This window comes from Nicotiana tabacum, chromosome 22 (genome assembly GCF_000715075.1).
Source record: "Nicotiana tabacum cultivar K326 chromosome 22, ASM71507v2, whole genome shotgun sequence".
Classification (NCBI taxonomy): Eukaryota; Viridiplantae; Streptophyta; class Magnoliopsida; order Solanales; family Solanaceae; genus Nicotiana; species Nicotiana tabacum.
Genome location: NC_134101.1, coordinates 194232656 through 194252836, shown reverse-complemented (window position 1 = coordinate 194252836; position 20181 = coordinate 194232656). Strand labels below are relative to the sequence as shown.

The window sequence follows — 20181 nt, the reverse complement described above, 5'->3', positions numbered from 1 at the left end:
TACAAAATCCAAACGTTAAAGCCTTTGAAGCTTTATAATATCCAAATGTTAAAGCCTTGAAACTTTACAATGTCCAAACGTTAAAACCTTTGAAACTTCACAATGTTCAAATGTTGAAGCCCTTTAAACTTTACAATGTCCAAATGTGAAAGCTCTTTGAATTGTTACAATGTTCAAATGTGAAATTTTTTGAAACACTACAAGGTCCAACATGAAACGCTAATTCAAAGAAAGTCCAGTACAATCTTTCTCAAGAATATAATACCGACTTTTTCCCACTTCAATTCGCCGTTACGTGTTTTCGCAAAACAGAATCGGTTCAGGTATGTTAAGGCTATCCCTTCTTTCTTTTGGCATGGTCCAAATTATACTGAAGAAATGAGCAAACACACTGTTTTCTATAAGTTAATCTATTCATAGAAATAGTAGGGGTGTCTATATTCTTGATTCCCTATGAGAATTATTATTATCTTCTGTTCATGGGTCTCAGAATAATACACAGTTGAAAAAGTTTATCCGGAAGGAATATCGAGATTATTATGTATTTTTCATGCATTTCACTCATTTATACATGTGCATTGACCCATGACCAGATGACGCGTATATATGTAAATATATGTTTATGGGATATGGGAAAAGGTTACGTCATTATATACGCACCACCACCTGATCAACTGGTATATGTTGATGATGTTGCCCATAGTGGCTGAGACGATATGATGGGATTCCCTCAATGGCTTGATGATATTATGTACACCCATACCTATGCATGACACGTGAAAGGTTATGTCGTTATATACGCACCACCACCTGATCAGCTGGTATACGATGATGATTTTGCCTACAGTGGCCGATATGATATGGTTGGATGCCCTTAGAGGCTGATGATGTTATGAAACATGTACCTATGCATGACATTACATTCATACGCATATGCATGACGCTAAAAGTAATTTATGATTTACAAAGTTATTCAAACTTACAGGTTGAGTCATGTACTCTATATTTCTTGCATGTCTTTTATGTACTTGTTTATGTGCCTTACATAATCGGTATATTATTCGTACTGATGTCCCTTTTGCATAGGGACGTTGCGTTTCATGCCCGCAAGTCCCGATAGACAGGTCGAGAGCCCTCTAAGTAGGCTATCAGCTCAACGGAAGATGTTAGTGCGCTCCATTTGCTTCGGAGTTGCTCGTTTGGTTAGTATGATTTAGACGTGTATTATTTGGTATGGCGGGACTCTATCCCGACCTTTATGACATTTATGTACTCTTAGAGGCTTGTAGACATATGTCATATATATAAAAGATAATACGGCCTGGTCGGCCTATGTTTTGAGTTTATAAAGTATCATGTTGGCCCGTATGTCATGTGTACATAATGATGTAATAAGAAAGATACGTTACGTTGGTACTCCGTTGAGTAAGGTACCGGGTGCCAGTCGCAGCCCATCGGTTTGGGTGGTGACAAATTTAAATCCGACCCACACCCTTTTTAAAATCCTACCCAAACCCGGATCCCTACCTACCCTCTCTAATATCGAACGTTGATCTCCCAAATCAACGGTCCACGTTTCCCCTTACAAAATTAAACCCAAACGACCCCCTAACCTTAATTCATTTCCTACCATCCCGCCGCCCTTGAATCCCCTTTCCTCTCTAATTCTCTCTGCAACCTCACTCAAACCCTTGCCGCCGCCACCCAAACTAACCCTAATCCCCTTCGATCCTCACCCAATCCATGGACTCCCATGGTTGTTTGGGATATGTACTTGTCTCCTACATCTCCTGGTGGCCCGCTTTTATGATTTCGTGGAAATATCTCGAAGAGATCTATTCCAGACCTTGCTCGAACTTCTATCCATGGTCTTTTCCGCCCATCCATGGTTGTTCCAGCTAGATCGGTAACTTTTCGACATTTTCTCACTTTTTGGGTTCTCCGAAACCCTAACTTTAAAGACTTTCCAATGTTTTCTCAGATCTGTGTTAGATCTGTGTATGTTATAAACCTCTTGGTGTTTTTTCTCAAAGGTTATTAAGATTTTTTCAAAGTGACTCTCCGTCTTCGAGATTAGGGTTTCCTTAACCTCTTTTAAGGGTTTCTCCTCTGATTTTCAGTGGTGTCTTATGATTTTACTATGTTTAAATGGTTTGTTTATGTTTTTTTCTGCCAAGCTCATCATGTTGAAAACCCTAAGTATTTTTGGTTTTATCCGAGGTTCTGGAATTGTCTTTGTTTATACTTGTTTCGATTTGGGTTCTTTATGGTTAGATCCCTTTTCTCTGTTCATGTTGAATGATTTTGAGTTCTTATCGCTTTTTAACCTAACTTTGTTAAACCCTAATTTTTAAAAGTTTTTCTTCACTTATTATTATGAGTTTGATGGCTTTCTTTACTTGTTTCTGACCTTCTTTACCTGTTAGTTTGGTTTTCCACTATGGTTCTATGTGTTAGCCATGACTACTTAACTCGTTGATTACCATGTTTCGAGTGGGCTCTCATACCACTAAGCCCTTAGCCTACTCATGTTGTTGCTATATGTTTGTGTTCATCTAGTTTTCTTCTTTTGTCAATATGGTTGACCTTGCATGTATGATACTCCTGTTCATTCTTCCCTATTTATATGTCGAAGTGTAGAATCATAACTCCCTCTTGATTGATCTTGATTTCCTTAAGTTACGGTTGATTGCAAAGGTTTTCATATAAACCCCTAATTTTACTCGTTTGTTTGAGTTGATTGATTCCCTTGCTTTATTTGCTGTGATGTTTCACCCCTGCTCAATCCTTTCCCTAAATTAAGTATATTTTGTATCTAGACTCAATTGTATACTCTATACTTTTACTATCCCTTATATGGTCAAAAATCAATCTTTCTCAAATTGATTTTCTTTCCTTAATTATCCTTGTTAGTATTTGTTTGAGCAGTAATTCCTTGATTAAAGGGATATACTTGTACTTATTGGATTCTAATGGTGATTACTTCCATAATTGTGCAAAACCTTTACTTGTTACTTTACTTTCTATTCGTTTTCAAAGCTATAAATACTCTAACCTCTCTTCCTTAAACAGATGAACAACTAGTTCCGAACACACACATACACAATGAAACTCTCTTTTCTTTCTCTACTACTTGTGCTACTGGTAGAAAGCCAAGGCTAGACTGTGGAAACTTTGATTGCTTTACTTTTTCTGCATTTTGCTCCTTCAACTGGTATGTTATCAGTTTAAATTTTGCAACTCAACTCTATGTGTTACTTTGTTTGTCAATCCTTGTCTCTTTCTGCACTAACTTAATGGCTCATGCTGTTAAATTGTACTTTTTGTTTACTGCTTTACTCAGCATGCTTAAAATCCTGCCCTCCTTTGTTCAAATGAGATCAGCTTGTTTACTTGTTCCTGTTTATGTCCCTCATCTATCATGTCTCCTAATATACTTGATTCATGACTAATTATGTGTTTCTGATTTGGATTCTCTATGTCCCCAACCCCTGCGTCATGTTTGTAACTACTGAAGTTGTACTGCTCTTTGGACTCATTCTGGTATGTGTTGTTGTTGCTCCTATCCCCGGCCCCTTCAAAACTGTCTTCCCTAAGCAACACTTTTTTTGTTGTTGCAAATTTATCTCAACCAATCATTTTCCAAACTATTTTGTAAAACAATCGCTGTTTCAAGCATGTGTTCTGCACTTCCACTATAGTCTTAGATCATTTGGTTCTGCCCCTTTTGTGTGAGCCTTGCGTTGGGACCCTTGAGCTCCCTCTGAACCTCGACACATATGAGTTGTCCCTTCCACACTGCACTCACTCTGTTTGGTTATGCAATCTGGGTGTGAGCACTGCCCGGGATCCCTTGAGGTCCTTAAGGAATTCTAACACACCTAGATATGGGAAGGGCTATGGAACAATATTGGCATTTGAGTGGTTTATTACATAACTTAGATAGCAAGACAGAATCAGGCTTCCTATAGTTGTAACTTCTTATTTTGCATTTCTCATGTAATTCTATCACATGGTCTGTAATAATTTGTAAGCAAGTATTGGGGTGGCTAGTGATATGGGATAGGGTAAATATGCATGTTAAGGGTAGAAAACATGTTATTATATTTATTTTCCTAATTGCGCAATAGAAACCATGCTTAGCGTTCATGCATGCATTAGAAGTCATGCTCTTAGGTATCATATTTATTGTTTCAGCATGTGCACCTTTACAACATCATGTTTTAAAATCTGCTAATAATCAGCATTCTACTATTATTTGCATTCCTGCCATATGCACTTAGAAATCCTGCTCTTAGGAAATTCTGCATTCCTGCCATATGCACTTAGAAATCCTGCTCTTAGGAAATTCTGCATTCCTGCCGTACGCATTTAGAAATCCTGCTCTTAGGAATTGTGCATATTAGATATCATGTTCTAGGATCTTGTTTGCATTCTGTTTGTAAATTGCTGATTATAAAAGAGGTAAAACAGCTTCACACTTGATTATCCCGTCTAAAATAACTGGTAATAATCTCTACAAATAGAACAACATGCTCTTAGGGTAAAATAAGCTCTGAACCGTCTTTTAATAATTTTGAATAACTGCTGCATCTCTCTTTGCACCTAGCCAAGCCTTAGGTAATAACTTAAACTGGAATTGCCTTTGTTTAATTATCAACTGTTAAAACCAGTAGGCAAACCTGATTTAGACTTCTTTTCTGAGTCATGTAATAAATCTGGTTCTGATGTTACCATTTAAACACCCTGCTTTAGGATTTTAAATTCAGACCTTAACTGTGTATAAGTCATGCTGTCTATGTGCATTATTTGTGGAGGTATAACTGAGCCTTCTGCTTGTTTTATGTGTTTTCCCCTTTTAAATGCAGTCCTACTTGTTTTGTATGTCGCCTTAGCATTTTGCCTTTAAACCTGAGGGTTTGCCTAGAACTTCCTTATAGGATAGGAATCCTAAATTCCTCCGGGACTGATAGGAAGGGACGGGTAACAACATGCAATAAGAGTCGAGACCAATCTTCGCTCTAAATACCTTCACAGAGTGGGAAAGGGTAGATATGGATATGATGACCCGTGCGCTAATACCACTTGTAGCCCTCTTTTGAGGAGTGTCATACCGAGTATTGCATTGATGTGATCCATATTACAAACAAATCTAGGACGCCCCCTTTACACTCATAAGCATGCTTAGATCGTAACTCTTTTTAAAACCTTGATTTTATTAATCGTTCTCAAACACTTGTGTATTTAAATCCCCTATTATTTGAGCCCTACTTGTTTATTTGCTAATTGCACAAACTCACAGAAATTGTCTGTCCGGGAACCATACTAGTTAATCCTGAAGGGTGCCTAACAACTTCCCCTTAGGATAATTTCAAGCCCTTACCCTATCTCTGGTTATCAAACATAGTTGTAGATGAACCTTATGGGGGCCCTAACATACCTTAAAATCGTTAGGTGGTGTCTCTTCAAAAAAATTGCAAACCCCGTTCCCAAAATGAGTTGTCCCATAACCAAATGTCCTGAAGCCAATTCCGCGGAAGGGGAAAGGGGGCGCGACACTAGTAGATTGATTTCATACTTGAAGGCCCAACGGATGGTTGGGAAGGGTAGTATTTCTTATTTGTCCTTTGTGAGGGATGTCAATGCAGAGACCCCTATTATTGATTCTATTCCAGTGGTGTCAGATTGTCCGGATGTGTTTTCTGCAGATCTGCCAGGCATGCCACCGGATAGGGATATTGACTTCAGTATTGATTTGGTTCGGGCACTCAGTCTGTTTCTATTCCACCGTATCGTATGGCACCAGCGGAGTTGAAAGAATTGAAGGAGCAACTTCAGAAACTCCTTGATAATGGGTTTATTCAACCTAGCGTGTCACTTTGGGGTGCACTAGTTCTATTTGTGAAGAATAAGGATGGTACCATGAGAATGTGCATTGATTACAAGCAGTTGAACAAAGTCACAATCAAGAACAAGTATCATTTACCTTGTATTGATGATTTACCATGAGAATGTGCATTTGGGGCACGTGCTATCCAGTGAGGGTATTTAGGTAGATCCGAAGAAGATAGAGGTGGTTCAGATTTGGCCCAGACCGTCCTCTGCTACAGAGATTTGAAGCTTTCTTTGTTTGGCTGGTTATTACCGTCGGTTCGTGTAGGGTTTCTCATTTATTCCATCCTCATTAATCAAATTGAACCAAAAGGGTGCTCCTTTCAGGTGGTCGGATAAGTGTGAGGTGAGCTTTCAGAAGCTCAAGGCTGCCTTGACCACAGCTCCAGTTCTAGTTCTACCATCAGCTTCTAGCTCCAATACATTATATTGTGATGCTTCTCGGTCGGTATTGGGTGTGTTTTGATGTAAAAGGGTAGAGTGATTGCTTATGCTTCGCATCAGTTAATGTCTCATGAGAAGAACTACCCAGTTCATGATTTGGAGTTGGCTTCCATTGTTCTCATGTTGAATATTTGGAGGCACTATCTCTATGGTGTGTCTTGTGAGGTATTTACTGATTATCATAGCCTCCAACACTTGTTCAAACAAAAGGATATCAATTTTAGGCAATAGAAATGGTTGGAGCTACTAAAGGACTATGATATTACTATTTTGTATCACCCGGGAAAGGCCAATGTGGTGGAGGATTCCTTGATAGGAAGGTAGTGAGTATGGGTAGTTTTGCATTCATTCTTGTTGGGGAGAGAACTCTTGTAGTTGATGTTCAGGCTTTGGCCAACCAGTTTGTGAGATTGAATATTTCGGAGCCCAGACGAGTTCTAACTTGTGTGGTCACTCGGTCTTCCTTATTGGATTGCATCATAGAGCGTCAGTATGATGATCCGCATTTGCTTGTTCTCAAGGACAAAGTTCATCACGGTGATGCCAAAGATGTGACTATTGGTGATGATGAGGTATTGAGGATGTAGGGCCGGGTACGTGTGCCCAATGTAGATGGCTACGGGAGTTGATTCTTGAGAAGGCCACAGCTCGTGGTATTACATTAATTCGGGTGCCGTAAAGATGTACCAGGATTTGAAGCAACACTATTGGTGGAGGAGAATGAAGAAGGATATAGTTGGGTTTGTATCTCGGTGCCTCAACTGTCAGCAAGTAAAATATGAGCATCAGAGACCGGGTGAATTGCTTACGAAGATAGAGATTCTAGAGTGGAAGTGGGAGCGGATCAACATGAATTTCGTAGTTTGGCTCCCATGGACTTCGAGGAAGTTCGATGCTATTTGCGTTATTATGGATCAGCTGACCAAGACCGCGCACTTCATTCCTGTGAGTACTACTTATTCTCCAGACCGGTTGGTTGAGATTTACATGAGAGAGATTGTTCACCTGCACGGTGTGCTAGTTTCCATCATTTCAGATAGAGGCACGCTATTTACATCTTAGTTTTGGAGAGTCATGCAACGAAAGTTGGGCACTCTGGTTGAGTTGAGCACACCATTTCACTCTCAGATGGACGGACAGTCTGAGCACACTATTCAGATATTGGAGGACAACTACGTGCTTGTGTCGTTGATTTTGGTGGTTCATAGGACCAGTTTCTGCCACTTATGGAGTTTTCTTACAGCAACAGTTATTAGTCAAGTATTCAGATGGATCCATATGAGGCTTTATATGAAAGGCAATGTAGATCTCTAGTGGGTTGGTTTGAGCCGGGCGAGGCTAGGCTATTGGGTACTGACTTAGTTCAGGATGCTTTGGACAAGGTTAAATTGAATCAGGAGTGGTATCACATGGCGCAGTCTAGACAAAAAATTTATGCCGATAGGAAGGTTCGTGATGTGTCCTACATGGTTGGAGAGAAGGTTCTACTGAAGGTATCACCCATAAAGGGTGTTATGAGGTTCGGGAATAAGGGAATGTTGAGCCCCGGGTTCATTGTGCCTTTTGAGGTACTTCAGAGGATTAAGGAGGTGGCTTACAAGCTCGCCTTGCCACTTGTCTTGTCGAGTGTACATTCAGTATTTCATGTTTCTATGCTCTGGAAGTATATCGGCAATCCGTCCCATGTTTTGGATTTCAGCACGGTTCAGATGGAAGGTGATTTAACTTATGATGTGGAGCTAGTAGCTATTTTGGGGTGGCAGGTTCGGAAGTTGAGATCAAAGGATATAGATTCAGTGAAAGTGCAGTGGAGAAGTCGGCCGGTGAAGGAGGCTACTTGGGAGACCGAGCGGGATATGTAGAGTAGATATCCACACCTATTTGAGTCTACAGGTACGTTTCTAGACCCATTCGAGGATGAATGTTTGTTCAAGAGGGGGATGATGTAATGATCCGGCCGGTTGTTTCAAGAGCTGTAGCCCCGTTCCCCTATTTACTGCTTCTTTTGTGTTCTACAACTGTATTATGACTTATCGAGTTAGTTGGTTTGGGTCCGGAGTGATTTTAGAATGAAATGAGACACTTAGTCTCTTATTTAAAAGCTTAAGTTGGAAAAGTTGACCGGATGTTGACTTATGTGAAAACGACCTCAAGTTTGAATTTTGATTGTTCTGTTAACTCCTTTAGGTGATTTTGGACTTATGAGTGCATCCTAATTGTGTTTTAAGTCTATAGTAGAATTAGGCTTGGAATCCTGAAAGTTAGAAAATTGGAAAGTTTGACCTTGGATTTACGGCATTGGGACTAGGTTTGTGGTGTTATTTATGATGCAAAATTTGAGGTCAATCGGACGTGAGGTGGTATGTTTTGACGTCGTTTGTAGAATTTGGAAATTTCAAAGTTCATTAGGCTTGAATCCGTGTGTAATTCGTGTTTTTGACATTGTTGGAGGTGATTTGAGGATTTGACTAAGTTCATATGATATTTTGGTACATGTTGGTATGTTTGGTCGAGGTCTGGAGGGCCTCGGCTGAGTTTTGGGTGGTAACGGATAATTTTTGGCCTTTGAGAGATAGCTGATATCTGTTGCTACATTTTTCTGGTTTCCTCTTACGCGTTTGCGAGAGGAGACTCACGGTCATGAAGAGTGTTTCTTAGAAGGTGAGAATTTGTTCGACGCATTGTAAAAGTAGAGGAAACAAACGCGAAGGTATGGCAGCGTGTGCATTGTGAACGCGTTAGTGGTGTCGCGTTCGTGAAGAGGAGTGAGGTAGCTGGGGACCCCCAGCCTTTTGTTTTACATGTTCACGAGGTAAGTGACACATTAACGGAGGTTTGAGTTTGCAAAGCATTGCGTTCGCGAAGCAATGGATGCGTTCACGAAGAGTAAAGTGGAGAGGTGTTCTAAGTTGCTCTACGCGAACGCGCGAGAACGATTGCATTCGCAAAGAAGGAAATCTGGGCAGATAGTATTAAAACGAGGGTTTGAACCCATTTTTTCATATTTTGAGCTAGAGATCACGGATTTAGGCGATTCTTGAAGGGATTTTCATGGAATTGATTGGAAGTAAGTGATTATTTCTTGGTTTTGGCTAATTCCCATAATTTAACCTTTAATTTTATCATCTAATTTGTGATTTGGGGTAAAAAAGTAGGAAAAAAGAGGAAGTGTCCTTGATTTGGTATTTTGAGTTTCGAATGGGATTTTGTTATCGGATTTGAGTAAATTTGGTATGATTAGACTCGTAAGTGAATGGGCTTTCGAGTTTTGTGACTTTTGTCGGATTTAGAGACATGGGATTGGGGTCCAGGTTTAGCAATTTTGGGTCCAATTTAGTAGTTTTCATATGGAATTGATCCCATTAGCATATAATAATTATATTGTACTGCTTGTGTCTAGATTCCGGGCATTCGGAGGCCGACTCGCAAGACAAGGGCATTTTGGAGTAGCGTTTTGCTCGGTTTGAGGTAAGTAACGGTTATAAATCTTGTCCTAAGGGTATGAAACCCTAGATTTTGTATCGTGCGATTATTTTGGAGGTGACACACATTATAGATGACGGGAATGTGGGCCTACACCAAAGGATTTATGACTTGGCCCGTCCCGTGAGACTGTAATGTGGAATAGCTTACTGCTAATTATGTGTTTCCTCTGTTTTATGGAGATTTGACTGAAATTCATGTTTGAAATCATGCTTAGGACATATGATATCACTATTGGGACCTGTTGGGGCCGTGTACTTGTTGAATAGCTGCTATCTGCTATTTTGTACTCAGTCCTAATTTTACTTGCGTAGTATATATCCATCTCTTCTTATCCCTTGTTTATACATGTTATTATCTCTATTTAGGCTAATTTATATGAGTTTTGATAGCCCGAGAGACTAGGGAGGTTGATGACTGAGTGAGGTCTAGGGCTTGATGGTGAGATATTGATATCATAGCATGTGAGTTGTCCGTGCAGCATGCGAGTTGTCCGTGCGGATCTTGATTTGACATTATAGCATGTGAGTTGTCCGTGCAGCATGTGAGTTGTCCGTGTGGATTATAGCGCTTGGGATGTAGGAGCCCTCCGGAGTTCTGTACACCCCCAGTGAGTGCATGTACCTACTGAGTGTGAAAACTGAGTGCTGACAGCCAAGTAATTGAGCTGTTGAGATGAGTTGAGTGGTTGTTACCTTGAGAGGTATACTTCCTTTTATTTGTTGTTGCGCTTAGTTGATATCTGTCATCGTTGTAAAGTTTTATGGGAGATTTATATCTGGTTTACTTGCACTTGAAACTATACAAAACTGATTTGACCTAAACTGCTGGATTTGAAAGCATGTCTATTCTTTATTGAAATTACTGAAATGAACTGTACTTGTATAGCTCATCACTGCTTCTCAGTTCCTTATTTGTTTCTGTTACTCACTGAATTGGAAGTACTCACGTTACTCCCTGCACCTAAATGTGCAGATCCAGGTGTGTCCGATCTCGGTGGACATGAAGATCGTGCGTACTCTATTACCATAGATTTACGAGGTAGCTGCCATCATTCGCAGTTGTTGTTCTCCTTCTTTGCTTTCTTCTTTTTCTGTATTGACATTTAGAGACAGACTAATGTAGACATTGTTTTTCTTATTCTTGAGGTCTAGTTGCTCATTACTTGGTAACACCCCGATGTTTGGGGCTATCTTTCCGCATTGTATTTTCAGTTTAACTCCTATTTTTATGAAAATTCTGTTATGAAAAAGCTTTTGATTTATCTTTTATGAAATAGCAAAGTGTTTTTTTAAAAATATCATCTTGCCTAATACCATACTAGGTGCTATCACGACGGGTTCAGTTTTGGGTCGTGACACTTTAGAACTTCAAACTTCTACATTCGATGCCAAAACCTATCAAATACAAGTCACGTTTGACATTACGGACCTATTCCAACTTTCGGAATCAGAATCCGAACCCGATATCAAAAAGTACACTCTCACTCAAACTTCCCAAAAAACTTCAAATTTCAAACTTTCGCCAAATGACCTAAAATGACCTACGGACCTCCAAATCCACATCCGAACACGCTTTAAGACCAGAATCACCATACAAAGCTATTCATAGGCTCGGAATCCCAAACGAACATCGATAACATTGAAAAATACTTCAACCCAGATTCATGAAATTCTTCAAAATTGCCAACTTTCCACAGTAGGCGCCGAAACGCTCTCGGGTTATCCAAAACCCGATTCGGACATACGCCCAAGTCCAAAATCATCGTACAAACCTATTAGAACTTTCAAATCCCAATTTCGAGGTCTTTTACTCAAAAGTTAAACCTTGGTCAACTCTTTCAACGTAATCTTTCGAAATGAGAATTTCCTTCCAAATCAACTCCGAACTTCCCGAAATTAAATTTCGACCTCCCGTACATGTCATAATACCATAAGAAGCTAATCAAGGCCTCAAACCATTGAGCAACGCGCGAGGGCTCAAAACGCCTGGTCAAGTCGTTATATTCTCTCCCACTTAAACATAATTTCGTCCTCGAACGTGCTAAGGACTGCTCCTAAGTTGCCCAAAATTGTTGTTTAACACCTTGTGCACCTACCCATGCCGCACGACCCAGTTGAGCACATTAGCTCGAGCCAAACTGAAGATCATTTCTGCTTATTAGCTAATAAGCTACAAACTCGAATGTGATACATAGGGAAAAATGAACTCTGGAAAGAACTACTCAACCCACGTAACTAATTAAACAACTGAAAAGATGTTATGAACCTTCCTTAGAAAATGAGAAACAAAACACACAAAAATTGATATAGGGAATTGTACTCAACATAACACTATTGCGGCGTGCAACCCGATCCACAAATGATACCGTTGCAGCGTGCAACCCGATCCAACCATGATACCCGTGGCGGCGTGCCACCCGATCCAAACAACATACCCGTGGCGGCGTGCCACCCGATCCAAACATAATATAAGGAAATACCTATCGAGCTAGAATGCTCATACCTACGAAATACCTAAATGCCAACCACGCGTATGCCAAGTGTATAATATCATTACCGGGGAGACAGATAGCGCCATACGCTACAAAACTCAAGCACGACTAATATGCAATAAATGACCTACATCTCGAGAGCCATCTTGCTCTCACAACACCACAAACTACATGGGATCTCAATACAAGTGCAGATAATCATACCATCCCACAACCCACATGGCATAATAGTGATTACATGGAATAGCTGACGACGGAAATAATATCCAAGGCCCGAAAACTCCTCTGTAAGCAACGCTATGCTGTAATGAACACATGTGGCTTGATATAGAGCACCCACTCACTTTAGATCCATCCAAGGACCTCTAGCCGATTTTGATCGTACCACACTAGGCTAATAACCTTTCGAGGATCCACAGTAACCCTTTTCCCATGACACACAAGAACAATCGTCAAATCCGGAACAAACTTCCACAGTTCACAACCAAATGAATAGTGCGCCTTCTAGGCCTAAACTCTCACATTAGCAATAGTACCATAATCTCCATACTTGGTTTCAATCTTTAATCAATCAAGTGACTACATGTAACACTTATACCATCTTCCCGTGGGATATGCCCCATGACCTCCCCCACCAGCTAGCAAAGTCTGCACATCCATACTACCGGCGATACAATGTTGTAAAGCGAATCGATAATCTGCAAATCAGTACACAAAGCCTCTTACATAGGGCACCGATCTCAGGTGACATTAGGATAATACTAGCTTACTCTAAACATCTGAATTCTTTCTTGCTCATCCAAGCTCGTGACATTCTTGTCAACACCGAACCACAACATTGATCCTCAACTTCGAATTCCCAGGCTGTTCACTGCGCCTAACATGCCACTATGCAATATTACAAGAATTTCATCATAACTCTTAAACTACTAATAGATTAAAAACTGCACCACCTAGAAATCTTTCATTAGCACAATTCAGAAGGACTAATGCAACATGCAACTGAATCCTCAAACCGTAGAAAATACAAACCTCAAGTTGTGGTCTAAACCACCATAACTCTTTCGAGATCCATCTACATATAACATGCCATTATAATCAAATACCTCCAAATAAATTAAATTATAGCAGTCGTCAAGCCTCGTACGTACAACCTCAAATCACATGTACAACTTAACATGCTAAAGGAACTGATCATTGCCACCATCATGCCAATTCAACCATTTCTAACCGATCCGACTTCTTCTAATTTACTCCGGACTTGCCTTCGAAATAATAGTAGCTCCATTCAAAATATAACAAAACCATTCTGGACTCATCCTCAGTGACGCTATTTCATAAGACCACCATGTCTCAAAATCCACGAACCATCTCATACCATCCTTGTGCACATTCGCATCTTCAGCTGGTACACTTATTCAAGTAATTCCTCTACGAATCCGAAGTTATTTTCTCCCATTCCTCAAATGCTACATTGCAGACCGATGATAACTTAGAACAATCCAAGCCCCTTTCATAATCCACTGCAAAAGCTCGATACTTAATCATATCACAAACTCGAAATCCATAGGCACCGCACTTTAAATTTTGAACCCACTAGGACCGTTGTTGAGAGTCACCCACTCTGACTTGTTCCCAAATATAATCAAACCCCAAGGCCCTGCTAGCACATGAACACCCCCTTAAAGAAATACCCGGCTGAATTACTTTCCTTGTAAATCTCATCTATACGAAGCATAACTCTAAGTTTTCCCAAAACCTAAGCATGAATCGACAAGTCCCAATATAGCACACATTCCCCAAATCCTTTGCTCGAATTACCATTGATATTTTCTTTCCTTGGTCATAACAACCCACCAATATGCCGATAACCAGAAACCTCATAAGTAGACAACCACATAATCCAATCATAAACGGCGGGGCTTCTCCATTTAGCTTGAAGCTACAATCACATAACCCTGGAACCCACCAAGATTCCTTCTTCCCCATTGACATCAATTGAAAGTCCAACAATATATTCCAAACTCTAAGTCAAGTTGCATCCAAATAAATTCCATGGACCTAGTCACTGTCCACCATGATCCCAAATTGCTCTAAACCTTCCTCAAGCGTGTGGCTATCCTACCACAGATCACATGTGTTACTCTGCTACTCTCCCACTTTAGTTAAACCCTATCTTTTAAGTATCTCCAACTTCTACTTTTCATACTTGACCTACTAGCAATTCAATCACTGCGAGACATCTTCCGCCATGTCCTTCCTCATCTTTCGCTGCCCAAATACTGCCTCAAAGCAAAATCCAACACTGTAGCACCTGACTTGATAAATTGCTACCAACTCTAAGCCCTCTCGAAGATCATCCTTCCCGAGCCATCAGCATTAGATGTACCCCTTTGATTCCAAAATCGCTACATTCTACTATCTCTGACAATCGCCTCTCAGGCACCATTTCACAATACTATGCCCTGAAGGCAAATTGATGATGGTCATAACACCGGCGAACCTTAACGCGTTCAACATGGACAATGACACCACATCACAATTGAGAATTCCACCATGCTCAAAAAATACCAATTCACATTACTCCATTGTCCCAAACCTGAACATTCATAGTCCGATTAACATTACTCCACTAGAAATAAAATGTCGAACCTCTGAATCATGCACTGAGAAAAACCTCCTTTCGAGTACTTCACCGCCCCGACACATAGACAAACACCCTACATTACACCAACACTTTGCGATAGCAACACACGAATCATCATAACAGTTAGTGCCCAACTTCAAAACCATAGGAAATACTGATACTGAGCTGAAACGATAGAACATCCTTCCGCAAGGTGATGACAATAGCCCAATCAAAAACACAGGGAGAAACATCCTGCACCACATCTGATGTACCATTAAAATTCCTCGATTCCCAATCGATAACAAGTGCTTCACATCACATAAGATTAGGTAGAAATGAAATAAAGGCATAAGTCTTAAAGCAATCAAATCGCACGATGAGGAATCAAGAAGGGAAGTGCTCCTAATAGCCCTGTAGCCTCGAGGTCGATTCTACAAATGTATCTGTATCGATCTGTAAGACTCTACTAGACTTGCTCATGACTCATGAGACCTAAGTGAACCTAGTGCTCTGATACCAACTGTCACGATCTAAAATCCACTAGAGGTCATGATGGTGCCTAACATCACCGTCAGGCAAGCCAACATTGAATATTTAACTTATTTACTCATTTTAGTATTTTTTAAATCATAATTTTCATCAATTATATATTAAGAAATAGAATTTACAGGGTTACTCAAATGTCTTCACAACTGCAATAAAGGACAACCCAAAAGTACCCCCTAAAACTCGGTGTCAAAAGTGCGTGAGCATCAACTAGGAAATAAATAAAATACAACATCTTTCTAAGATACAAATTAGATAGGAGAATACAAATAATTCTGATGGAGACTCTGCATGCTACGGATCATAACAGTAAATGCAGCTCACGGTAAGTCCCGGCAATAGTCGTGCCTCTGCACCTAAAAGATCATCTGACATATATGTACCTGCACAAAAATATCCAACAAGTATAGTATGAGTACGTAAATCAATGCGTACCCAGTAAGTATCCAGCCTAACCTCAGAGAAGTAGTGACGAGGGGTCAACATCGACACTTACTAGTGGTCTAATAAGACATATATAGTAAGAGTAAACAAATGTGAGGTAGAGTAAATAAACGAATTAAACAAGTATAAATACATGGTACAATCCTTCTCTTGACAATAAGGTCAACTCTCGATTAGCAGTCACCTCCTCCACCGGAGTGTATATATATATATATAATGGACCTCACCAGATGGGATCATCATAATTCAAATTAGGAAGACTCCCAAATTTACTGACCTTTTTACAAATACTACGCACGATTCCATAGAAGTATTTTACAGAAATGTCGAGGCGTACGAGCCGATCCCATCATAATCTAGTATATAACCATAGATACATCTATTACATAATGCCGAGGCAAACAGTTGGCTCCCATAAGGTTGCGCACTACTGAGGGTCGAACGACACGAACCATAGATGTATCTATCCTGCCGAGGCAAAAGGCCATATCCCATTAGAATAAGAAGATTTGACGGGTCCTTGACCCCACTCACGAAGGGACAAGTGGGTTTTTAGGAAAAGCTTTGGGGAAAACCTTCGATGTGAATGCATAATGCGGGGGAAATTCGTAAGAGGAGTACAATTATTCTGTGGCTAATCATGAAGTTCGACCGATCTCTAAAGTAACGAGTCTACCGCTCTACACAAGTCTAGTCTCAAATTGTAACATGTAGTAAAGGAATCTAATAAGCAAGAGACAACTCAAATAGTACAGTTACAACATGGTGCGAACATGAGTCTACCCGGACAATAATATGAATATAGCTACGTACGGACTATCGTCACCTCGTGCGTACGTATCCCCCACAACAAGCAGAAAATATCAATTACAAACCCTAGGGGCAGTTTCACCCTCACAGAGTTAGACAGAAGACTTGCCATGCTCTGAAGTTTCATATCCGGCTCCAACACTCCAACGCCGCTCTAACACCTCAAACCAGTGTTCGTTGCTCCAAAACTAGTCAATCAGTGTGTAAATCCATAAATATATACTCTAATGCTTATTATAAATCAAATTATAACAATTTCAAACTCCGATTGAATAATTGATAAACCCAACCCTCAGGCCCACGTGCCCGGATTCTAAAATTATTTAAAGATAAACAATACCCATAATATTACTAACTCAAATATATAATTTATTCCCAATTTCATGCCCAAATTCGTGTTCAAAATCCATTAATATCAATTTTTTAGGTTTACTACCAAACCCCCAAATTTTCACTAATTTCCATGTTAAACTCTATATATAATCCAAGTATTTAACTCAAAACGACATCAAAACCATGAATCGCACCCCAATTCAAGCTTAATGAACTTTACAACTTCAAACTTCTACATTAGATGTTGAAACCTATCAAATCGTGTTCGATTGACATCAAATTTTGCGTACAAGTCACATTTGACATTACAGACCTACTCCAACTTCTAGACACGGAATTCGACCTAGATATCAAATAGTCCACTCCTAGTCAAACTTCCCAAAGACTTTCAAATTTCCAACTTTCACCAAATGACCCCGAAATGACCTACAGACCTCCAAATCCACATTCGGAAGCACTCCTAAGACCAGAATCACTATACAGAGCTATTCCCAGGCTCGGAATCCCAAACAGACATCGATAACATTGAAATACACTTCAATCCAAATTCACAAAATTTTTCCAAAATGCTAACTCTCCACAATAGGCGCCGAAACGCTCCCAGGTCATCTAAAACCCAATCCGGACATACGCCCAAGTTCAAATCATCGTACGAACCTATTGGAACTTTCAAATGCCGATTCCTAGGTCTCAAATTTTTGTCAACTTTTTCAACTTAAAGTCTTCGAAGTGAGAATTTCCTTCCAAATCAACTCCGAACTTCCCGAAATTAAATTCAGACCACCCGTACAAGTCATAATACCTGAAGATAAGCTACTTAAGGCCTCAACCCGTTGAACGATGCTCTAGGGCTCAAAATAACCGATCGATTCATTACAACAATAGTAGTATAAGGAACACATAGAAGAACTTGGTCCTTACATAATCTGTGCACGTAAAAAATTAGACACCACACAAATTGCCCCCTTCTTATGTGGTATTGAAGTATAAAACATTAGTTTCAAATTAGAAAATGCATCTGGCAATTGATTTACAATATTATGCAAATCAATTATCACTTAAACTTGAAGTTTATATTTCTTTGTACAAGTATCTAGATATACCTATTTCACCTGTTTATTTTCTCCCCTTCATGTTAGGATCACCAACGTATATATTCCTAACCTTATTTGGTACTCATCTTTCTGAATTTTGGTGGAGCAACTGAAACATAAATCGCACATCCAAATATTTTTTGCAGAATAGTTCAGACCCATCTTGAACTTAACAACTTTTGATTAGTTCCCTCTTAAACTTCACGTGGTCTTTAATACCTCCCCCCCCCCGAACTTGGAAATTTCATAGCTTCGACTTCCCTGGACACTAACAGTTCATGGGAGTGTGACACACGCGATGCCACGTGAATTGTTTTGTCCATATGACAATTTTAAATATATATTTTTTATCTTTTTAAGTCCACAAACTATTTAAATTATCTTTTATGCCAAAATCTGTAATAAAAGACTTAAAACAATGTTATTTTGACTATAAATTTTTATTTAGTTAAAGATATGATAATTTAATCTAAGTTACTTTTACACATTGGTGAGGAAAAGAAGGAATACACCGTTAGAACATATTATCATTGTATCTTAAAAATAAAAAGAAATACGTTTTTGGAACTTCACATATTGGCTAAATAAATATTTTAGGTAAAAATAGTAAATTTCAATTAAATATTTGTGAATCTGACTCGAAAAAATGCAACGTTTAATCAAAATAGTCCTTGCATAAAAATAAAATAAAAATAAAAGTATATAGTATTTTTTTGTAGAGAAAACACCATTTGAACTTCATTAATTTGGGTAAATCTTTTTATTTGGGTAAATAAATGGACTTTCAACTAACTTTTGTAGATTTGGATCAGAAAAAAGATAACAAATACATAGTTGAAACATATATTTACTGTATCTAAAAAAAGAACAATTGGAATAAAATATGCAACATATATTAAAAATATAACAGAAAATAAAATTGGAACAAATAAATTGTTATATTGATTATGTGGCAATTAATATTTGAGAAGTACCCCACTTGAAAGTTGATTTTTTTATTTTTCTTCCCTCTCATGTGATGCTTTTTGCCACATCAGCATCTAGGGGTCAAGAATATCAAATTTCAAGATTTAGGAGGGTATTAAAGACCACATGAATCCGAAGGGAGAACTAAATCAAATTTTCCAAGTTTAGAGAGGTACCGAATATTTTTTCTAATATTTTGAGATAAAACATATTTGGTTGTTGATTTTGCACCAATCATAATAGGGAAAATTATGATAGCTTGTTGATTTGATGCATACTGTTTACCGTAAAAATGGTAACAACAATTAAATTTGTAAATGAGATTCTAAAAATACGTGATCTATTTTTATGCTAGTTGTTAGAGCAGATGATGCTAGGAGTATGAAGTTTAATGACGAAATCCGAGCTAAGATGAAGCAATAGTCAAACCGAAAGGCTTACTGTCCGGGCTTCAGACCGATCGATGGAGGACCTCAGCGTCGATATCCGGGTCGAGCTCGAGCTACCAGGGGTAGTAGGAAATGGAATAACAGTTAGGTTATGATCAAACAAGGCTCCTTATGGCCAAGACCAAGCAATAAATGAGGAACAAGTAAGAAAGCGATAAATGTTAAAGTGGCCTCGAGCCAGTAAGAACGAGCAAGTTATAAAGACGAGAGAGAGAGATATTGTTGCACTTAAGTATAATAGCTGGAGCTCTGCTTTACAGGGTGTTAGCGACTCCCCTTTTATAGAAGGGGGAGCCCAAACTTAGTACAGGATACGTTGCGTGGTAAAATAAATGGGATGGGAAAACCGGCTAGATTTATGACGTATACGTGGGCCGATGTTGAGCTGCTCAAATAGACCTGATCGACCCCGGATGCATTCTTTGGGAGATTCCTGCATTTGTCGGGACTTCGGCCGGTATTATATTTTGCTGAGCATCGACAGATCTTGAGGGAAGTGACCGACTCGAGATCCCGGGCCTCCGGGATCACCCTCCGAAGCATTTGGTCAAGGAGAAATCGGCCTCCCCGATTTCACCTGATATTTTTGTGGCTTCA

General features: G+C 39.4%; 1 long non-coding RNA gene across 1 annotated transcript; it reads left to right on the top strand.

The window, feature by feature from the left end:
* The first annotated feature begins 4454 nt into the window (after positions 1-4454).
* On the top strand, positions 4455-11039 carry LOC142176772 (uncharacterized). Its single transcript, XR_012705570.1, has 3 exons — positions 4455-8229; positions 9737-9804; positions 10795-11039. It is a non-coding gene; the product is annotated as an uncharacterized LOC142176772 (long non-coding RNA).
* The last annotated feature ends 9142 nt before the right edge of the window (positions 11040-20181 follow it).